At 40.2% G+C, this 24,332-nt stretch overlaps 1 protein-coding gene and 4 non-coding genes across 5 annotated transcripts in view; 2 read left to right on the forward strand and 3 right to left on the reverse strand.

Moving 5' to 3' along the window:
• Positions 1 to 24,332, reverse strand: part of LOC144213350 (uncharacterized) — a 324,366-nt gene that overhangs the window by 296,440 nt on the left and 3,594 nt on the right. The gene's annotated exons all lie outside the window — the stretch shown is intronic.
• trnai-aau (transfer RNA isoleucine (anticodon AAU)) lies at positions 6,103 to 6,176 on the reverse strand. Its single transcript has one exon. It is a non-coding gene; the product is annotated as a tRNA-Ile (tRNA).
• Positions 9,104 to 9,185, forward strand: trnal-aag (transfer RNA leucine (anticodon AAG)). The gene has a single exon. It is a non-coding gene; the product is annotated as a tRNA-Leu (tRNA).
• On the forward strand, positions 12,101 to 12,173 carry trnaf-gaa (transfer RNA phenylalanine (anticodon GAA)). The gene has a single exon. It is a non-coding gene; the product is annotated as a tRNA-Phe (tRNA).
• On the reverse strand, positions 15,237 to 15,318 carry trnal-uag (transfer RNA leucine (anticodon UAG)). The gene has a single exon. It is a non-coding gene; the product is annotated as a tRNA-Leu (tRNA).

Genomic DNA, 24,332 nt, shown 5'->3' on the forward strand with positions numbered 1-24,332 from the left:
TAATGTCTTTATACTTTTGTCCTTTTATAAAATGTAAACCGATTCACTGCAATACACATTATTTTGGTCGTTCCAATAAAGCTCTCTTTTGGGGAAAAATACTTTTTGGGTTTGATTTTAACAAAATGTTTAGTTTTAAATGTTGAAAGAATGGACAAACAAAGTAACTAGGACTAAATAACACAGACTTGGGTTAACGAGACGTTGAAAACAGTTGAGCGACGACATGCACAGGTGAAGGCAATGGACAATCACAAGAAAGAGAAAAAGCCAAGAAGAAATCTTTACAAAACACTACAAACCTAAAAAAAGATTTTACCAGGTTTATATCCAGGTAAGTAATTCCATAAAACACAAACATGCCCTTCCTATTTTGCATAAATGAACATGCTTAGGTATGTAAATATATTCATAGTTATCAAGGTAGTATATTTATGATAAAACCAATGAGAAGCAATTTTGTGATGCATTCAAAATACTATACATTGCCTCCATAATTTAGTCATATATGACTTTTTGCACGGCAACAAGCTCGTCAAATAAGAAACTAATTTAAATTAACTTGATTACGGTGCAGATGTGACATGCTAAAGTATTTAAATTATTAATGATTGCATGTGTGATGTACAACTAGTTTTGGATTGGAAGTTTATCAGTGTTCGATTGTTGATGCCTTGATCCAAATAGCAAGAGTGACATGTTAAAGTCTGAATCGGTATTCGATTATTGATGTCTCGGTGCACATAGGTGGAGGCACGGGAGATTTTTAGTCATTACAGTAAAAATTGGATTGAAGACAACGACTAATCTCTGCGGGATTATTTCTCCCTGTGTTTCAAGTTATGAAAATGGAGGGTGCAACACAGACACACTCCAAAATAAATTGAATCTAACCTTACACTAAACTTAATACTAATTTTGTTTTACATTTTTATACCTTTCTTCTCCCAGCCGGAATGGCTCTGTTTGCCCCGCCTCCACCCTGACTTTCGGATACAACCTAAAGAGGGTTGTTTGCTTTTGTCTTCCCTTCAAAATATTCCGAAAATGATGCTCACAAATGTCCTCACAATAGGATAACGCGCGGCCACTTGTCAACGAGTAGTATAAATGGTGGTCCGTGCATTTTCTCGTAGTGCCTTCAACGAATCAATCCAACCCTCAAAAACTATTTTATGGCTATAAAACCTCGACTGCAGCTACAGCTGCAACACATAAAAATAATCAAAAGATAAATGCATAATAATGGGCATAATCCATTTCCTGGAAGCATTTATTGATTAAATAAAATTACTGGAGCTTACAACTGGGCCAGTGGGGTGATTTCCCCGGGAAAAGACAGCGATGGATGTCAATGGTGAAATGGCAAAAAATGCACTTAAACTGGGGTAAAATCCACTTCCTAGCAGCATTCATTGATTAAATACAAACACTGGAGCTTTTCAGATATCAGAACTTGGCCCACAACTGAAATATTATTTAGTATTATAGCCATATTTTACTCACAAAAAAATCCTTTTTCACTGTACACAATATCCATCCTCTTTTCTTTCTTCTTTTATATTGCCATCCAAGCTAATGCTGGAAGTCAAGCATGTCATGTCTGGCATAGTCCGTCTTGAAAATGGCTTTAGATCAACACAACAATATATTTGCTTGTGCAGCCCGCTCCAAATACAGTTTGGTAGCTCTGGCTAATGACTAGCCTCATAGTTGGTGAAAGCGATGACGTATCCCTCCACCTGCAACAAGGCAATGACGTATCCCTACGCCCGCTATATTACATTGTGGTGTTGCCAACTCGAAATCTGATTGGTTAAAGCAACAGTCTTATCGACGCTTGTTTTAATGCAGCAGGGCCCGCAGAACTGATTGTGAAGGCTGTGAGGCAGATTTCTGACCCTGGCAACAAATAATGGCTCAAATGTGGTTGGTTGAATGCTTCAATATGAAAACACACATCTAGAAGTAGTGCAACCAGGAAGAAAGGAAGCTAACCGACAATTTGGAATTATTTAATAAGTATTGATTGACAATGACATGATTCAGATATTTCTTAGGGTATCAGAGAAGGCCTTGAAGGCCCCGACGGCCCACCACTGCCGTACAAGTGTAATGAGATTTAATGCTTTCACCATGTAGTGCACAAATATCAACAACATACAGACAAAAAATAATCAACAAATAATAACTAAGCTTCAGCCCAGTGATGCAAGTGGTTAGCACATCGACCTCACAGCTCTGGAGTCCTGGGTTCAAATCCAAGTCGGTCCAGCTGCGTGGAGTTTGCATGTTCTCCCTGGGCTTGCGTGGGGTTTCTCAGGGTACTCCGTTTTCCTCCCGCATTCCTAAAAAAGCATGCATGGTAGGCCGATTGGACACTAAATTAACCTAGGTATGAGTGTGTGCGTGAATGGTTGTCTCTTTGTGCCCTGCGATCGTCTGTTCACTGATTCAGGGTGTCACCTGCCTCTGGCCTGAAGTCAGCTGAAATAAACTACAGCATAACCCTGGAGAGGATAGAGCCGTTCAGAAAATGGAAATTATGAATGTCATTTGTGCAATGTTTCACATTTTTTATTTGAGAGGCTCACCTCGTATGAAGCCGTGCACTTGACTCAGCCGTTGCACTCCAAAAATCAGAGCTTTGTGGGATTTTTTTTTCATTTTAGGTTCATAAAATTAAAACACATTTTTGATTCTTGACTTTTTTTTATTTTTTAAACCTACAAATGTTTCAGGTCATTTTAGCCTGACCCTTATGGATCATTTTGTTTCTTGCTATCTTAACACATTATCTGCCAGAGCAAGTGATCCTATGTTGGGTTTATTCTGTTTTATTATTATAATAGTTATATTAATTCATTTCTTTATTAAATCATTCTCTTTCTTTTCTTTGTATTAATTCATTACTTTGTTAAATCATTCTCTTTCTGTTTTTCAAAAGTGTTGAGGTCACGCCAAGTCACCTTTAACCTAGACAGCCTGTTCCAGGATGGTTATACAAACAATCCACCCAATCTGGGTCCTTGAGATTTGGTGGGCCCTTGGTGACGAGGACAGGGCTATTCGGACAATAACAAGAATATTGTTATCGTTATGTAACCGTACACTTCGGGTTTTTCTGTATGTAACGATTATATGATTATGATTATATTATATGATTCTTAGGTCAAGGAGGTTGTATAATTACTCTAATCTAAATGTTGTTAGGTCTAGTCCCTGTTTTTGTTATTAGTAAAATACTTTGATTGTTATTGTAGTCCCAGATGTTGTTTTTACTCATACGTGATGGAATGATCAACAACTCTGTAACTTGTGACCATAAGAATGGGACGAAAACGTCTATTCGGGGAGACGTTCGGAAGTTGTAAGGTGACACTTGCTGTAACGCTCCCCTCCGGAGGCTTTTATCTGTTGTATCCATTTCTATTTAATTAAATGTCAATAATTGAATAAGATGTCTTCCTGCAGTTATTGATAATTACGGACGAAGGTAATTATTAATGAACCTGACATATATACAGACACACTTAAACAAACGTTTAACGTAACTTTACACAAAACTGAATTCTAATTTTGTTTTAATCTTTTTTTCCCTTGCCTCCAACCTTACGTTTGCTATCGATGGGATGTTTGATGTTTTTCTACGTATTCCCTTCAAAATATTCCAAAAATGATGCACACAAATGTCCTCACAATAGGATAACCCACGACCACTTGCCAACGAAAAGTATTAGAAGCTGCAACTTTTCCCCCCACAATACTGAGCATCTTTTTCGTGTCCAAATGACCCCACAAATCTAACTATCAAAGACCTCTGGACAAGACCGAAGTTGGTCGCAGAATTTTTAAAACTAGACGACTAAAAGAGAACATTTTTAACCTGTTTTTTTATCACTCCGACATACAATACAATACAGAACAAAAAGGAGCTTGGCCCCCAGAATTTAGTACCAGAGAGGCTAATCAATCAATCAATAAAACGAAAAGTATTCTTGTAGTACTAGCGATCGTTCCACTGCTCATAAAACAACATTGCCTCTGGCTCGCAACAAAAACCCCCACCCCCACCGTTGTAATATATCTGGTCGCAACCGCTTTGAACGGTACCTATGACTATGAGAGAGAGTTGAGACCAGAAATATTAAAAAGAGGGAATTGTGAGCCAATATACCGCAGATCTTCTTATGAGCAGCAAATGAGAAGTAATATAATACTCCTAGTACATTTTTAAATATTTTCACGTTTCCTGTCCATTGTCAACAGTCGCCTTTTCTTTGCAAAACTCTGCCGATCCATAGTAATATTGTTTACCTGGTATATAAATGTAGACCAATATGGGGAGTAAAGCGGGCGGGTGGGGAAATGCAAAGTCAGCCCAGTGGTCATTGAAATATTTTATACACAAAAGAGATGCAAAAAAGACATTTTTCGGAGGGGAGAGACAATGCGGAGGGGAGAGACAATGACACACACGGAGTAGGAGGAGGGGGCTGTTCCGCGGTCCTTCGATGAATGTCCGCCTGGGCATCTTTTTCTAAAAAAGACCAGTTTCATCGCAGTTGAAAACTTTCTGGGGGATGTAACTTTCCTCGGCAATCATCAAGGAAAATGTCTTGATGCATCCTTCTGCTTAAGGATGGTCGAAATGGTTGACGTACTCCTCTCATATTGCCTAGCGTACTCAGTAAAACGTACCTCACTCATATTTTTCAATTATTTCGCCTTTCGTGTCCATTGTCAAGACTTTTGCGTTGCAGAACTCTGCCGATCCATAGTAATATTGTTTACCTGTAAATGTACCCAACGCGGGGGAAAAAGCTGGTGGGTGGGGAAATGCAAAGTCCGCCCAGTGGCGTAGAAATATTTTATACACGGAAGAGACGCAAAAAAAGACAGTGCCATGGCCACCTGGCTTGGTCGCATCACGAAATTAAGATCGTATCTCGGGTGAATTATTCGATCAAAATTTTCATCGCGGCGAAGCGGTCGTATCACAAGGTTCGACTGTATTGTTTTAGTATGCATTGAGTCAATTTGCAGTCCCCCCCCTAAATCAACTGGCAGTACATTTAAAAAATGTTTACTTGTAAGCCATCAGTTGTTTTGCAGTCAAGTTTGACTCTTGACACCAACACGACCCGAATAGGCTCAAATAGGAAATGTTGAAGAGCGTTCCCTGAATCGACCTCGGTCTTCGTCAGTCCATTGGACTCTCTTAACCAATTCAATATCAGTTAATTCTCCAATTGTAATATTGTACTAGTAAGCCATGAGTAAATTTGCAGTTCAAGTTGGTTGATATTTTTATCAATCAGCCGAAATTGCTCAGTTGGGAGAGCGTTTGTGATAGGTCTGAAAATGCAACTCCAGGAGCAGGCTAAGAAAGAGTGAGATCAATTTAAATAGGGAATAGGTTTATTACCAGACTGTAAAGTGGAGAGTGAGAGCTCTTACGGTGGAGTCCTGTTCAGCGCAATGTTCTTGCAACTCTTGTCAAATGACCAGTGAGTGTGTCTTGACTACAGGCAAAACTGACAGTTGTCAGTAGGACTTTGGACAGTTACGTTTCAGTCATTAGCAGGGCAAAAAGTAATTGATCAGTGTCGGACAGTTTAGTTTTTGTGCTGACATATCAAGTCAATGACAAGACTAAGATTGATTATTCAGTCAGACAGTTGGGTGTTTATGCTGACATGTCAGTCATAAGGATGACTACGATGTTGTTATACTTACAAAAACTAATAATGTATAAACAAGCCATTGCAAAGAGACTTTGTCTTGTATTACAAATCCTATTAGGATTTTCTACAGGCTTCCTCATTGGAGGCTAAGCAAAGTTGAGAAACACTGTTCTGCCCGCTTGAGTATGAAGACAAATTTAATTTCAGAAGAATTTGGGAAGAACAGAAATGTGGTGTGAACGAACCTAGATAGTATTCCCTCACTGAGATGATTCACATCTTGGGTGACATCTTCTGCCTTCTGGAGCATAGAAATTAACAGCTCACAGAAACTGAAGAAATATCAAGACAACATATTATGTTATGTCAGGGAAAAGGTTGTAGTTGGGCAAATTCAACAAATACACAGAGGTCATGGCCTGTGTGGGGGTTGAACCCACGACCTTGGCGTTATTAGCACCACACCCTGACCAACTGAGTTAACAGGCCACGTGCTACAAAATCCAGGTATTTGCATGATTATGCAAATGCAACATGTCAACTAGCTAAACACATGTTATGACAAATGTTGTGCAAAGTGGCCATGATTTTTGTGTAATGACCGCAATTGCAATTGTCAGCTAGCTAAACTGTTATCTTATGGCAAAATAAATCATTTTAGGCAATCTTAACTTACTCTAGAGCAAGGGTGTGAAACCGCACAAAAGGATGCAGCAGGCCGGATATGTTCCCCGGCTGCCTCTTTGACAACTTCTGTTCTCGGGAGGCTTTGCCCGTTCCACGGTCGAACCCACGGCTTTGGCATTTTCGGCACCATGCTCTGCCTAAATGAGATAAACAGCAATGTGCTGGCACTATTACTAAACTATCAATAAACTGTGTCGAGCCTGTATTTCTCAACCTCACGCTCAGAATCTTTCCTAACCGCGTCCCGGCAAAGGAAGATTTCGTCCAATAGTGTTGCTCATCATAAGAGGTCCTCTGAGCCAATCTTTGTCTGATCCCTCACATCAGACAAGTTGGCCATGGGTAACCCTACCAGGGCTACAAAGCTCCGGTCAACTTTGGTCCAAAGATCACTGGGACTGATTAACCCCACCACCGGGACACACAACATCAGTTCCTTTTTTGTAGAAGCAAACTACCCCACTGCCAAGAGTTACCATTGCTGTGAAAAAAGTATTCTTGAAATTGCATCTAGATTCATACACATACTTGAGAGCATGTTACCAACAAAACAATGCAGTATCATTTAAAAAAATAACTGAACAAGACGCGTAAAAAAATGAAAACAATCAAAAATTACATGTAAATATGAGAAAAGAAATATTTATCCATAGTGTTGGACAGTATTCAGTAATACTATTATATATGTATGTATTTAATCATTTACGTATGAATGCTTCTTCAATTTATCTGAGGAGAACTCACGATTGTAAGAAGTCACCAAGTCCTCGTCCCAAGGACTGTTTACTGGACCTTCACCACAGAATGCAGACCTAGAAGGACACTTAAGAAGATGCTGATTGAGCGAGATCACTGTCTGAACAACCTTTGTGATTTAACACCTATTGTCGTAAATTTTCAACAATGTGTGTCTGAGCCTATTTGGGTCACGGAGGTGATTAGAATCTAACTTGATTGCCAAGTGACTCATGGCTTACAAGGAAACCGAAAACGGACTGCTAGCTGAATTAGGCAGGGTTTTCAAAGTCTGATGTGATGCCGACACTAGAGGTTGAGCCAGGGACCTTCAGATCTTAAGTTTAACACTCTCCCAACTGAGCTACTGCAGCTGTTTTATAAAATCAACAACCAACTTGATTTGAAAATTGACTCATAGCTTACTATTCCATGTGCTTTACCCGAGACTCGCACATTCACGCATACACATCAAAAGTAAATAAACATTACTAAACATAATCTTCCTTCTCACATGCTAAACACTGTACAATCGAACCTTGTGATACGACCACTTCGCCACACAACATTTTGTCTTACAATAAAAATTTTGATCGAATAATTCGCCTGTGGCAGTAGCTCTGTCCACTCTTTTTGTTTTTCGTGTTTTACAGCCCCTCTATCTTTTTTTAAATTACATTTGAATATTTCTTATTACATTGCTTTTTACTTTACTTTGTACATTCTACTTTTTACTATAATAATGAGTAATGAGTATGTTAATACTTTACTTCTTTTTTTCTGTTTATGTTTCACATGTACTGTTAACGGATGCAGTTTTTTATATGTATCGTATCTTGTGCTGACCCGGCTTATCTGTCAAATTTCTAAAGTCAATGTGACAGACGTGCCAGGGGTGCCCATACGGTGACACTTTTTTCCTTAGGTGGCTAATGTGAAATATAAATGGTATTCTTATATTTAATCGTGCACCCTTTTGCACTCTGATGTATTAAAGGTTGCTAGAATATAATTTAATTTACATCTATTGGTTAAAATGTACACGACACCTTTTGTACTCCACCTCCTTCATTTGTATTAACGCCTCCGATTGTTATGACTTGTCTTATCTCTATTAAAAACACAGTTGAAGCAGCTTTTCAGCGGGAAATAGCTTTGGGGAGCCTGGAGAGTTGTCATACTCTCCGGCCTCTGAATTGTTGCATCCCCGCCTCTTCAGACGCGGCCTTAACTTTCATTATATCTGCCTCAGTATGTCTTCCAATGTTCAAGTTTATTCAAGTATTGGCCAACAAGCTAGAGGAGCTCTTAAACTGACACTTTTTTTCTTAGATGGCTAATGTCCCATATCACCCACCCCATCACATATCATAATTCAATAAAACCAGGGCTCGTCCGGGAGTTGGATCCGGGATCTCTCACACCCTAGGCGAGAATCATACCACTAGACCAACGAGCCAATGACAGTAATCTAACCATGGAGGGGTGCCCAACTCCGGTCCTTCAGGGCCCCTTTGCGGTCTCTTTTTCATATCTCCCTCCTCTATCACACCTGAACCAAATGGTCAACTCATCGTCCAGAAGCTTGATAACGATCCCAATTATTTGATTCAGGCGTGTTGATGGAGGGAGACATGGAAAACAAATTTGATTGCGGCCCTCGAGGGCTGGAGTTGGGCACGCTAATGTAATGTAAACGATCCCAATTATTTGATTCAGGCGTGTTGATGAAGGGAGACATGGTAAACAAATTTGATAGGGGCCCTATACTACACATCCTGATGATGGAGTCTATCCCACCAGACTTCAAGCGAAAGGCAGACAACACCAGTAAGCCGTAGGGCACAAACAACCTTTTGCACTCATAATCATACCGACACTATTGGGAATTGAGGCCACGCCTGCCTGCAAGTCAGCCGGGTGTTCCACTGTACCCTCAGAGATCTGGGATAGATTGCTTTAGGTTTGTGGAAGACTTCCACAGACTCATCCAAGGTAGTGTGGCCGAGCGGTCTAAGGCGCTGGATTAAGGCTTCAGTCTCTCAGGAGGCGTGGGTTCAAATCCCACCATTGCCAGTATCTTCTGAGCTGCTTAAGTCTCTTTTAATGGGTGCAAATGGCTCTTCCCTAACATTTCAACTAAAATGTGAAAACCACTGGGGAGGGAGCCTCGTGGTTTCCCCACCACTGTCTTTGGTAACATCCACAAAATACATTTGTTCTGTGTTTAAGCCATCGTGGATGACAGGCAATAGTTATTGTCCACTGCTCACCACCCAAGACATATGTGTCTCTTAGCTATCACCTTCTGACTAAACCTATTGCCTGTGCAGGAAAAAGGTTTGTCACCAACGTGGTTTGTTAAATGTATTTTTAAACACACTGTTTAATTGTCTTTAAATCAAGCTTGTACATTCAGTCGACTTGAGAATTTTAAAAAAAATCAATTGCAGTGCACAAAAAGCCCTTTTGTTGCACACTGAGAAAATATATAAATATAAAAAAGTGAACCCACCTTCTAGTCAGTTAAGAAATATTTTTGTTCTTCGTGGAACACTCCCACACGTAAATTCTGTTGGAGGCACCTTTGATAGTTAATAGCAGGCTAAACCTAAAGGCAGTGGCTCCTTAGCCAGTAACAGGTCAAGTAGTCGCAGGGGCTATTTAGCCGGTAACCGGTCAAATAGCCTATATGGACCCATATGGCTTTTTATATGCACCATGTTGTTGGAGAAGGGCAGACATCATGAATTTGAAATAATGGCTTGGTGTACTCTGGCAGGCCCATGACGGATGAGTATAGTATGGCTTGTTTAATGGTGTGGAAAGCTTCTTCAGCAGCTGGAGTCCATTCTTTAGGATCTGACATGTTGAGGTCTTTGTCACTCATGAGGTCCAATAGTGGCTGGGTGATTTGTGCGAAGTGAAGGATCCATCCTCGACAGTAGTTGGCTAAACCAAGGAAAGCAAAGACTTGCTTCTTGGTCTGGGGGCATCTTTGAGTGCCTTCTTCCTGTTGTCCGTTAACCTTCGACCTTTTTGTGACAAGAGATGTCCCAAAAATGTGACATCAATCTGGCAAAATTAAAGTTTAGATAATGAGGCCTTGTTCCCCGTCTTTTCCAGGTGTTGGAACACTCTGATGGACTGTTTTCGGGTTTCTTCTGCTGTTGAGCTTGCAATTAGGATGTCGTCCACATAGATGAGGACTTGTGTAGACTCTGGATATGAATGGTAACTCATGGATCTCTGGATCTCTGTGGAGAATATGGTTGGGCTGTTGCAGAATCCTTGTGGCAATCTGGTGGAGGTGAACTTTCTGTTGCCAAAGGTGAAGCCGACATGGTGGTGGCTTGAAGCAACTCGGTTATCATTTGTGCGCTGGCTGTCACCTGGGCCTTTTCCTTCTTGGAGCGAATGTTCTCCTCTGCGTGGCTTTTCCAATGGAGTATCTCAGCGGATGAGGTAGTCTTGTAGGTGACGAAGTGTATTTTGATGAATCCAGAAATGGGAACTTGGAAACCTTGGATAAACCATTGTTTAAACTGGACTCGGAATGGGCCATTTTCATTGTCGTCATCCATCATGCGGCTGTTGGACTTGACACAGCTTTCTAATCTGGCATAGTAATCATTTGTAGTCTCGCCCTCTTTCCACGTACATGTCCTTATTCTTTGGTAGGCGGGGGGTCTCTGGAACATTGCCCCTGCTCTTCCTAGTAGCTTTTCTATTTCTCCGGTTAGGGCATGGGGGTCGTAGGCTAATATGTTTCCCCCTACATCACTACCTGTGAATCTCTCTCTGACTCTGCCCAATCTATGCTTCAGTGAGTTCTTTAAGGCTTTCTCCACTTCAGCTCCTTTCAGGTTATAGGATGCCACTAACTGACAGAATTTTCTGGCCTATTGTTCCGCATTTTCTTCCACATCTCCGAGTCCCTTGCATGCTTCCAGTCATCTGGCCTTGGTCCAAGGTCGGTAGACCAATAAGGTGGGTTGTTGTTGTTGTACTGCAAACTTTTAATACTACCGCAGTGATAATACTCATTCAAATCATTACACTTCACATTGACAGAAATCAAAGGCTGAACTCACAATCTTTCTCGTTCCGAACCTGCCCTAGTCCGGGGACCCGTCACCAGATTACAGGAGTGGCGAGGGAACGTCCGCCTGGTTCACCCTTTCAATGGAGGATGCTGTCGTCGTGCCCCGTCGTCGCTCCGGCAATTGTTGGCTGTTGGGTCTCAGGTTTTCGGAAACCAAGTATGATAGATCTGAAAATACAACTTCAGGAGAAGATTAAGAAGTAGTGAGATCAATTTAATAGGAAATAGGTTTATTATCAAAGTGCAAAGGGGGGAGAGAGGTTAAACAGTGGAGTCCTGTTCAGCGCAATGTTCTTGCAGCTCTCTCACGAATGAACAGTGGGTTCATCTTTATATAGGGAAAGAAGCCATAGTATGGTTTCTATGACAACGCCCAAACTCTGGGCAAAGTCGGATTAATCAGTGACAGGTCTCCATGACAACGACCAAACTTTGCGCAAAGTCTGAACAATCAATGGCAAGTTTCCATGGCAACGACCAAACTTTGGGGAAAGTCGGATTAATCAGTGGCAAGTTTCAATGGCAATGACCAAACTTTGGGCAAAGTCTGGTTAATCAGTGTAAAGTCCCCATGACAACGACCCTGGGTTTTAGCAGCACATTGGACTTTGCAAATCCACCTTAAATAAGCTGGAAGTCAGTTTGAAAGCTGTTCCTTGTAAGCCATGAGTCATTTTGCAGTCAAATTTGATTCTTGTCACCAACATGACCTGAATTGGCTAGGATAGGGAATGTTGGAGAGTGTTCCTGAATCGACATTGGGCTTTGGCAGTTTATTGGACTCTCTAAACCAGACCAATATCAGTTGATGCTCTAATTGCAATGTTGTACAAGTTAGCCATGAGTAGATTTTTAGTCCATGTTGGTTATTGTCCACTGTCAATCAGCCGAAGTAGCTCAGTTGGGAGAGCGTTAGACTGAAGATCTAAAGGTCGCTGGTTCAATCCCGCGTTTCGGCAGTTCATTGGACTTTGCGAATCCGCCCTCAATCAGCTGGCAGTTTGTATGAAAGCCGTTTCTTTGTAAGCCATGACTCATTTTATAGTCAGGTTTGGCTCTTGTCACCAACATGGCCCAAATTGGCTCAAATAGGGAATGTTGAAGAGCGTTCCCTGAATCGGCCTTGGGCTTCGTCAGTCCATTAGACACTATAGAACCAGACCAATATCACTTAATGCTCCAATTGGAATATTGTACTAGTAAGCCATGAGTCAATTTCTAGTCCAAGTTGGTTGTTGCTATCAGGCGGCTGAAGTAACTCAGTTGGAAAGGGCGTTAGACTGTTTGTCTAACAGTACCTTGTTCAACCTTTGCAAAGCCATGGGTCTTTATTTACAAATGGTTAAAATACTAGAGTGGGTGTGTGTTTCAATGTGTCACAACTTTTCCGTTATTGCATTATTGGCAAACAGATAGTTAATCACAGTCACTCCCATGGCAGTCGCTCATGCTGACTGACTGGGGCGATGAACGGCGGCACTTTACCTTCCAAAACAAATTTCTATTTGTAGGTGTGTCACACGCGAATCTAATGCATTAATTACCTAGTTCCTTCTGGAATGAATATTGCTGATAGGGCAGCAAAAGGGGGTGGAGCTCCCAGATGCCCCACTGGGGATGTGTTAGGTTCATCCATGCACTCATAGCATGTTGGTCTAGTAGTGGTATGATTCTTGCTTAGGGTGCTTTAGGTCCCGAGTCCAACTCTTGGATGAGTCGTTGTTGTGTTGTTTGGTGATCTATAGTGGGAAAAAGTGTCATTCAGTGAGCACATCTGACTCACTGGTTAGGGTGCGATAGGTCCCGGGTCCAACTCCCACATGAGCCCTTGTTATGTAGGGGTTTATCTGTATTACTCAGTGATAATTTTACAATTGGCACACTGCGAGTCCCAGGGATTCGCTTGTCTGAAAACTGTGCGTCCCAGGAAACTTGTCACGAGTCCCAACATACTACGGAGGCAAATAAAACATAAGCAACGATATATAAACATTCAGATTTAATTTATTTATTATATGGTTTAGGGTTAGGGTTTATTTATCATTGTACTAGTCTTTCAGCTCGTACATCCTCCTCTCTTTGCAGCCAAAAGTCTTTTGAAATGTGCGTATTTTTCCTTGCTTCCCCCGTTTTGCTTCATGATCATCGATCGAATCTTCTGCAGTTCTTTTCTTACTAGTTGTATTTTTTAACTGCGAAATAACTATCCAGACTGTTTTGCTTTTTCTGAAACATTTTTTATCTTTCTTACACTATTACGAAACTCTTGCTATCGCTTTCTCTCCTTCGTCTGCTAGTGTCTGCTAGTCTTGTTCACGCGAGAATTATTTCGCAAAGATTATGTGGAATAAATTGGTTTGCTATCGGATATATGTGTTTTGGTTTTTTTTTTATAAAAATTTCTTTGCGTCCGAAAAAAGCACATTACTTGAAATTGTGCGTCTGGAAGAAAAGCTGTGCGTATCAGACGCAGGACGCAGAGGTAACGAGAACACTGATTACTATTATATATAAATGTGTAGTAAATTGTTTATTTGTTAAATCATTCTTCATATTGTTCGAAGAGTGCTCGGGGTCATGAACAGTCATTTAGTCCTCTCATACAAGGATTGCCTATCCAAGGATTGTTTATCCGACATCGCACCCAGTCTGGGGCTCTGAGGACTGTTGATCTGGATTTGCAGCAAGTAGACGCCAAGCTCTCCGATTGTTGGGTTTATTCTGTATTACTATTATAAATATAGTTGTATTAAGTCATTTCTTTGTTAAATCATTCTCTTATTATTCTCAAAGTGTTGCGAGGTCACCAATAACCGCTAAGTCATCTTTAACCTGGACTGCCTGTTCCAGGATGTTTATACAAACAATTCACCCAATCTGAGTCTTTGAGATACGGTGGTCCCTTTTGTAACGAGGCCAGGGCAAACAAGAATGTTGCTTCTGTTATTTTCAACATAGCGACTATACCTCGTGACGCACTTCGGGTTTTTCTTTATGTAATTGTTATATGATTCTTAGGTCAAGGGAAGGCATAATTGTTCTAATCCAAATGTTGTTTGGTCTAGTCTCCTGCCTTGTTATTGGTAAAATACTTTGATTGTTATTGTAGTTCCAGATGTTGTTTTTACTCATACGTGATGAAATGATCAACAACTCTGTAAATTGTTTTGATTCGTGGCAATAAGAGTCGTACGAAAATGTCTATTTGAGGAGACGTTCTGAAGTTGTAGGAGAAACTCTGGCTTGTTGAATCTCCCCTCTGAGGTTTTATCCGTGATCCATTCTATTTAATTAAATGTCAATAATTGAATACGATGTCTGCCTGCAGTTATTGATAATTACGAACGAGGGTAATTATTGATGAACCTAACACCGACTAACAACAGATATGGATATCTGCCACTTCCAGCAACACTCGCGTAGTGTGCATACCCCGTGACGCACTTTGGGCTTCTTTATGTAATTGTTATATGATTGTTATGTCAAATGAAGGCGTGATTGTTTTAATCCAAATGAAGGTTGGTTTTAGTTTCCTGTTTTGTTATTGTTAAAATACCTTCATTGTTATTTTAGTTATATATGTTGTTTTTGCTTACACATGTGGAATTAATCAATAACCTTTTAATTGTTTTGATTTATGGCCTTAAAAGCTGTACGGGAATTACTGTTCGGGGATGTACTTTGGGGATCAAGATGAAGTCTTGAGGCTCTGATCTATCTACCTTTATTAAGATAATGTTATCCGGGATCAGATCTATTTAATTAAATGTCAATAATTGAATAAGAAGCCCGCCTGCAGTTATTGATAATTACGAACAAGGGTAATTATTAATGAACCTAACAGTATAACAAACGCAACACTTGGGACACCGTCAGTGGCACAGTGGTGTGCAAACATGAGACTCATTTTCATCTGTTTCGGACTCAGCTCTCTCGCCCATTGTTTCACATTTTGCCATCCAGGTTAGAGAAGGGCATGAAGAAATTGGATCAAAGCAACCATTCAGGGCAAAAGGAATTATTGGCAGTGGTGGGATTTAAACCCACGCTTCTTGAGAGACTGGAGCCTAAATCCAGCGCCTTAGACCGCTCGGCCACACTACCCTTGGAAATAAGTGTTGTGCATGCATAAATTGTAATTGAACCTTAAACAACCTTATATTTAAATATTGAAGCATGTTATTTGTTACTTGCAATAAGATTAAACACAATGTATCATTTAAAGCAAATGCTCTTAAAATTACCTAACTTTTTCTCAAAATGTAGCTTTTCGATTTAGTACCACGGCTAGCTAGACTCGAATTGGACTTCGAACTGCTCTCTTCACGCTGTGGCATTAGGAGACCAAATGTAACATTACCGCCCCCTCTGTTTAAAATCTGAATTGAGAACCTGGCATGTGGTACTAAGACAGTAGAGGGCGATAATGCTACAGTACGTTGGCTGCCTACAACCGTAAAACCTAAAGAGGAAGAAGGGGTGGGGTGTTCATTTTTCTGCATGGCTAGGATTTTAACTTTTTGTTTGTGCACCTCTTGTTTCTCCTCAATTTGATTGAACTTAAATGAAACTAAACCTCGACAACATGCTCAAAATTAAATAGTTTGTGGAATCGGAGGCCAGTCCGTTTTTCTTCAATCCGTTTTGGGAGTCGTACTTTAGCCTAGCTGGCAGCTAACAAAGGAACACGTCGTCTGCATCAGCACGTCGTCAAGCGAACACAAAAAAGTTTGGAAAAATTGCCTGCGAGAATGAAGCCGGTTGCGGAAAAGTTTCAGATGGAACTTAATAGCGTGAAAGAGGATCTCTCATGTCATCAACATTCTATTGTTTGCAAAATGATGCAAGTTAAAGTAGTTCTTCACAAACTCGAAGGTACGTTCACTTTTGACGATCATTATTGCATAATAGACTAATATATACTTTATGTTACACAATTGATATTTCATAATGAAATATTTAACAGGGTGGGCAATGTTTCTGATCGTGACTTTATTGAATGGATCGAAGCACGACAGCGCATAGCATTATGGGTAGAACTTAGAAGTGCTACAATGATGAATCACTAGATGTCGGCAACTGCTCTATATTCATTACTTTAATCTGTGACATCTTCCTTCCTTTAGGTTACTGTTCTGTAACTTTAAAGTAACATTTTATTCACATTAAACATTGCTGCCCACCATGACTTATTGTTCTGAACATGAACTATTCTTGTACAGTGGTACCTCCACTTACGATGAAAGTTTCGATCGAATAATTTGCCTGCGATATGATCAAAATTTCGAGATGCGACCAAGCCAGGTGTCCATGACATGAGTGGCTGTTTACCACTGTAGCGTATTTTTTTGCCGCATCTCTTTTGTGTAACAGATATCTACGAGCTTTTGTGTAAAGTTACATTAAACATTTGTTTGAGTGTGTATGTATATATTAATCCAAGTTAATTTAAATTTGTTCGTTTACGGGTGCGTTTTGCAGATAGTTCAAAGCAAAGTAAATGGGATCATTAAGAATCACCAAATCAATTCATTTAGACAGAAAAGCAGCAGAAACACAAAATGAGCAAGAGGAGCTACCGCCATAGGCTGCCACTTGAACAGCGCCATCTTGGTTGCGGTCGCAAAAACGGATCCAGACTCAAAGATGTGATAAAAATTGAGACCACACACAGGAGGTCTTCCATAAGATGGAGAACGTCTGCAGACTGTGATCGAGGTAGAGAATATGCAGAGTCACTCTTCCAAGCTTATCCACACAGTTCCTCAGAAGTCTGGAGCTGAAGACAACAGTAGCAGAGTAAAATTCCTCAACTTGGTTTCCGGCCTGGTAAGTGCAGACAGCTCCTCCATCTTATCCCTTGATGGAAGGATTGGTCAGAGGTGTTGCTTCTTCTGCCGGCACGTTTGTCCTGCGCCGAATATCCACCGGTATTGAGGTGTTGCTCCTATTGCTGCGTATTGTAACAGCTAGTCCTATGTGTATGAGAGCATAGGCGTGGCTGAATGGTTCGAAAAAAGAAGTAGCAGAAAGAAGCCAAGCTAACAGAACAAGGAAGGTTGTAAGAACATCAAAGTATATAGTACAAAGTAAAGTAAAAATCAATGTATTATCAAATATTAAAATGTCATTAAAATAGATAGAAGGGCTGTAAAACCTGAAAGACATGAGTGGGCAGAAATACTGCCACCGGCAGCCGTGTGAAAGGCGCCATCTTGGAAAGAAAATAGATGAACTAATCGAGAGCAGCGATCAAACAATGATCTCAAAGTTGCGGCCTGAAGGCCAAGCCTGGCCCACTACCACTCCGTGGTGCGGCCTGCGAAAGTAGTTCAACATTTAATGCTAAAATTCAAAAGCAACTTATAAATAAATCGAATATTAACTATCCTCAGAGATATTCACTACATCAATCCGCACAGACATTAAGGTATTGAGGCAAGACCGCTTCACCTCATAGAACTACCAGTACCATCAGAGGAGGGGATCGAGACCACCTTCGAAGGCAAGAAGGCAGAATACTTGAATCTGGCAGCCAAGTGCCAGAAAATTGTCTGGAAATGCACCATCTACCCAGTTGAGGTTTGCTGCCGAGGCTACGTTGGTCTTCTCCCACTGTTTTTGATCCCAACATTCATTCATTCATTTTCTGATATGCTAAATCTTGTTATGGGGTGCTTGAGCCTATCCCGGCTGCCTTCAGGCCAGAGGCGAGGAACACCTTGAATCGGTGACCTGCCAATCGCAGAGCACGAGGAGAAAAACAACCATTCATGCTCACACTCGTACCTAGGGGATATTGAGTGTCCAATCAGACTTTACCTCTATTTCAATCTCATTAATCCCCCAAATAATAATAGCTACTTAATAAAAGTTAATGCTTTTTTAATCTCTCCCCTTTGGTGAAAGCATTTTTATTAAATTAAAATCTAAAACATAAAAGAGAATGTTTACAATGAAAGGGCTCCCAAAAAGATTTGACTAATTTTAAGGAGCTACATCACCAGTGAAGAAACCTTTCTGACCAATAGTGCCTTACTTTGAAAAATGCAGCTATAAACAGTTTTCAACTCGTGTTGCTGTTGATGAAAATACTACAGGAGTAGGTACTGCATTTAGACAAAATGATTGTGTGGCGCCCTCTTCCGTTTGGTTTCATTTCTGTGAACAAGAAATTCAGTCATTTTATAATTAGAAAATGGTTAATCAATTATCTTTGTGTCTTTGCAGGTTTCAGAAATGATCTTAGTGCTGATGGTAAGGAGTCTGTTGGTCTTGAAGAGGAATTTGAGCTCTCCCAAATCAAAGAGGAGGAGCTACAGTTCTCTCAGCAACAAATGGGAGACGAGCAACTTCCAATCAAAAGGGAGAAAGATCATTTCACCTGGTCACTTGGTGAGTTTGTGAAGAGGGAAGATGTTCTGGGCGTGGCAAGTGGAGGGGCGGAACCTGCAAACACCAAAACATGGCCCCGAATTAAACAAGAGGAACAAGAGTTCCCTCAAAAACAAATAGAAGAGCAACTTCCAATCAAAAAGGAGGAAGATTATTTCACCTGCTCACCAGGTGAGTCCGTGAAAAGGGATTATCTGGGCGTGGCCAGTGAAGGGGCGGAGCCTGCAAACTCCTCAGCATGGCCCCAAATTAAAGAGGAGAGGCCAGAGTTCCCTCAACAATGCAAAAGAGAAGACCAACCTCCAATCAAAAACGAATGTGTTAAATGTTCAACTGGGGAATCTTTCAAGAGTGAAGACGATCTGGGTGTGGCCAACAGAGGGGTGGAGCTACTGAACGGCAGCTCAACAGAAGGATGGCGAGCAGAAAATGTAATTTCTCCCTTATCAGATGGCAACAAGTTGCTTGATGATGATGAAAATGTTTTGAAAAATCCCAGCGGTGACAAACTATGCAAATGCTTTCAGTGTGGGAAAACCTTTAGGAGAAAGTCTTCCTTGAAATTACACACAAGAACCCACACGGGTGAAAAAACATTTTCATGCTCAGTTTGTGGTCAAAGATTCACACGGGAGGGACACTTAATTAGTCATGCAAGAACACACACAGGTGAAAAACCATTTTCGTGTTCAGTTTGTGGTCAACGATTCACACAGAAGGGAAGCCTAAATATTCATGCAAGATCACACACTAGTGAAAAACCATTTTCATGTTCAGTTTGTGGTAAAAGATTCACAGTGAAGGCAAGATTAATTAGCCATGCAAGAACCCACACTGGTGAAAAACCATTTTCGTGTTCAGTTTGTGGTCAAAGATTCACATCGAAGATAAACTTAATTAACCATGCAAGGACACATACTGGTGAAAAACCATTTTCATGTTCAGTTTGTGGTCAAAGATTCACAGTGAAGAGAAGCTTAATTAGTCATGCAAGAACCCACACTGGTGAAAAACCATTTTCGTGTTCAGTTTGTGGTCTACGATTCACACTGAAGGGAAGCTTAAAAAGACACACAACAACCCACACTAGTGAAAACCCATTTTCATGTTCAGTTTGTGGTCAAGGATTCACACAGAAGGGAAACTTAAAAAGGCACACAAGAACCTACACTGGTGAAAAACCATTTTCGTGTTCAGTTTGTGGTCAAAGATTCACATTGAAGAGAAACTTATAGCCATGCAAGGACACATACTGGTGAAAAACCATTTTCATGTTCAGTTTTGGTCAAAGATTCACAGTGAAGAGAAGCTTAATTAGTCATGCAAGAACCCACACTGGTGAAAAGCCATTTTTGTGTAAATTGTGGTGGACGATTCACACACAGGGAAAGCTTAAAAGCCCACCTCAGAACCCACACTGGTGAAAAATCATGTTCATGCTCAGTTTGTGGTCAAGGATTCAGACACAAGGAAAACTTAAAAGCTCACTCAAGAAACCACACAGGTGAAAAACCATTTTCATGTTCAGTTTGTGGTGAATCATTTTCTCAAAAGCAAAGCTTAAAAAGGCACACAAGAACACACAGGTAAAAAGCCATTTTCCTGCTCAGTTTGTGGTCGGAGATTTTCCCGAAAGAAGCTTAGAAGAACACTTATTAACCCACACTGGAGAACAATGTTTTCCTGCTCAGTTTGTGACCACAGATGCGCTACAACAGCCCAATTAAAAAGCTGCAGAATACAAAAACATTTCCAGGCGCAGTTAATGTTCCAACATTTTCACATAATGGAACTTTAAAAGAAGACTCAACAACCCACACAGGAGAAAAGCACCTTTTTGCTCAATTTGTGGCAGGAATATCTTAAAAACACAATTGCCCACATTGGTCAGAAACCCTTTTCCTGCTCAGATTCTTGCCAGAGATAGAGTCGTAAGGATAGGCTTAAAAGATGCAAATGTGTTGTGACAAGCAATAACCAAGGACGGCTTTGCTTGCTTTATCAAATTCTGTATGAAAGATCATTGTAATCAAAGTATAATTGTATTTTGCATTCTGAAAAAATCATGTTTACACTTTTTAATGTGTAATAACAATCCACACTTCAAATACAGTATTACCTTAAAATACTAGTTTATTGCGGGATTGAGCTACTATGTCAATTGACTCGTATCTCAAGTCAATTCTTCCCATAGAAATGAACAAAATATAAATTAAGCCATTTCCATCCTAAAAAAAAACATCAAGTTTGTTCTAATTTACTACTGACTCATTTGGGAACCATCCGGTAGGCTCATATCTCAAATTTGTCTCGTATGTTTCAACACTTGTATGTCAAGGTATTTCTGTACAGACGCTCCCCTACTTACAAATGAGTTAGGTTCCGAGCGCTTGTTCATAAGTTGAAAGTGTTCATAAGTTGAAAGTGTTCATAAGTTGAAAGTGTTCATAAGTTGAAAGTGTTCATAAGTTGAAAGTGTTCAAATTGAAGTTGATTCAGTGCTATATTTTGTATTATAATTTATGTTTAATGTCTATATAAGTATATTGAGGGTTTATATAAGTGCATTTGTATGTTTAAGGCTTGTATAAGTAACCGGCATTGGTTTGTTGAAGATTTTATATACTTCACAATTCTACCCTAAATTAGGAAAGTACAAAGTTAATAATCAATAATGTGATGTAAATAATATGGAAAATGTCTTCACAGTTAAAAACGAAATTTGAAAATTGCAGTATTTGTCTATTGAATTTGTTTGCAAATCCAATAATAGTATTGAGTGTTATTCAAACATAATCCATTTTAATGAAAATAATTGATAAATTGAATCTAGGATCTAAGAAACAGTAGAAATATGGTGTGAAAGAATGACATTTGTCAAAATAAATAAGTAGTACAATGTCCTTATACTTTTGTCATATTATAAGTTATCTTGTCATATTTTGTGTACTTCCAATAAAGCTCTCTTTTTGGTGAAAATAATTTTGGGGTCTTTTTGTTGAATAAAATGAGCCTTCCAAATTCAACGGTGACTAAAAAGAGAAGCGTTATTTGCTTGGATTTAAAACGTACTTTTTTTTAGTTATGCTTCAAAATAAAACATGAAACAAAAGGAAATGACTAATTTAAACTTCAATATGGTAGATTTGAGTGACTAAAAATGAGGAATATAATAACAAAAACGCGGATCCAAAAGGCTGTGAGTCTTCTTCTCTTGTATTTCCGGCAGTTGGGCGTAATGCTGCCACCTAGCGGCGAGGCGGGGTTTCTGTCAAATCAATACGATTGTTTGAAGTGTTTGAATTTTTACGGGGTTTTAAGGCAATGTGCTTTTTATTTTGCGCTTTTTATTTCTTCTTAGCCTCATGAACGAATCCATCAAAAGTATCGGAACAGAGCATTTGTTCCAATTCCTTTCGAATTTTATGAACAAAGGCTGAAACCTAGCTTAGCCTAGCTTAGTTTAGCCTGGCATAACTGCGACATAAGCGGACAAACAAGGCGATTAGGATCAACGCATCACCGAGCAAGATAACAACAAACACCAAAAAAATGTCGGGTAAATGGTTTTAGAACTCATCTCTCAAATAGATGATCATTTGAATATTTATAGATTTATTTTCACCCTGCTTGGATGAGGTTCATCATGTAAACACAGTCGAGTCTGATATTTGTTTTCGGTTACGTGACAACTCGGAGTCAGCTGACCCAGTTTTAACGTCAAAAACACGTTTTCCTGATGTTCACGTATACCAAAACTTCGTTTTGGGCTTTTACACGGGTGTACGGTTCGGTTTTATCAGTCGTACCGGATGACAATATGACACCTCTAAACCAGGTATAGAGAACCTAAGGCTCGCGAGCCATATGTGGCACTTTTGTTGGGTGCGTATGGCTAATTTATAAGCTAAAAGCCCAGCTTTAATCATAATTTTTATATCATTAGACTCCCGTGTGAATGCATACTCGTTGATTATCATGGACTAGCATCCGTGTAACAATGTAATTAAAAGATGTAAGTGAGTTTTGTACTTTAAAAGCAGTGTTTTTTAATTTGAAATTCTGAGTATGGCTCTCAAGGAATAATATTCCAAAATTAGGTACATTTTATGACCCTCTGTCAATAAGGTATGTGAAAATATAGGCTCTTGCTTGTAGTACAAGTACACATAGTTTTAGCAATAGCACCCATACATTTAGTACAAGGACACACAAGTGCATGCAAGTACACTTACTTTAGTCCAAGTACTTGCAGTAGAAGTACATATCCAAGCCTTTAAAAAGCGAAGACGACGGTCTGAGCGAGGCCAGCAACTGCTCAACGGAAGCACACAAGCTCATTGCTCCGGTAACGGATAGCAACCCCGCTACGTCATTGGACACCGATGAAGAAGACGAAGTTCACAATGCGGCCGCCGCGGACCATAAATGCTCACAGTGCGAGAAAACCTACGGAAAGAAGTCCGACTTGAAGAGGCACATGAGGAGCCACACCGGAGAGAAAACTTTTTCCCTGCTCCATTTGTGGGAAGAAATTGTTTTCCAGGCAAAACCTAACCAATCACACCCAAACTCACACTGGTGAGAAACCTTTTCCTGCTCTGTTTGCGGTAAGAAAATGACTTCCAAGCAGAACTTGACACAGCACACGAGAACACACACAGGGGAGAAACCTTTTTCCTGCTTGGTTTGTGGCCAACGATTTGCCGAGAAGGCTAAATTGATCCATACTAGAACGCATACCGGGGAGAAACCTTATGCCTGCTCGGACTGCAGCCAGAGATTTGCGCACAAGAACTCCTTAAAAATCCACCAAAGAACCCAAACGGAAGAGAAACCGTTCTGCTGCTCCCTTGGTGGGGAAGGATTCCCTGCCAAGTCTGATTTAACAAAACACACGAGGACTCATACCGGTGAGAAACCTTTCCCTTGCTCACTGTGTGGCCAAAGATTCGCTCAGAAGGAGCTCTTGACGGAACACACGAGAACCCACAGTGGCGAGAAACCCTTTGCATACTCATTTCGTGGTCAAATATTCTCTAAAAAGGGGAATTCATTGCAACACAAGAACCGACGCTGGTAAGAAACCTTTCTCCTGCTCAGTTTGTGGTGAAAGATTGTCTTGGAAATATCAGGTTAAGAGACACGTGTGTGTTCGGATGGAAAATGGTGACCAATAAACATTTTAGTCATTCATGCTGATTATTTTGGTTCGAATTATAATTGTATTATTTTCCACAAGTATAAATGTGACAATCAACCAAGCTGCCATTTTTTCCGGACTATATTCCGGGTGCAAGATTAAATATATGAATACAATTCATATTTCACACAAGATATAATCAATCGGTCAGAGATCAAGGTGGAAGAGGATTTGGAAAATTGAAATCGATTTCTGAAATCGCCAATAAGCCCTTTTCAGGGATGCAGCGATAAATTATGGGAAAAAATATCAAAGGAAATTTTTGATGAGAATGCAGCAGCAGTATTCCAAATGTGAAACTTGACGTGAAGGAACAAATAATCTCTGAAATGGGGAGTTTGGGAGCACTGAGAAGAAGAAAAACAATTGTACATCACTTTACTTGAGTGAGCTGCCATGTTGAGTCATGGGAAGTCCTATCTCTCAACAGGGGCTATGGTGGCCTTGGTACGGTACCACTACACAACTTATGGGTTTAAGTTGTTTGTGGAAATGTTTGCACAGCCTTCTTAACCTGTGC

This window comes from Stigmatopora nigra, chromosome 20, assembly GCF_051989575.1.
Source record: "Stigmatopora nigra isolate UIUO_SnigA chromosome 20, RoL_Snig_1.1, whole genome shotgun sequence".
Lineage (NCBI taxonomy): Eukaryota > Metazoa > Chordata > Actinopteri > Syngnathiformes > Syngnathidae > Stigmatopora > Stigmatopora nigra.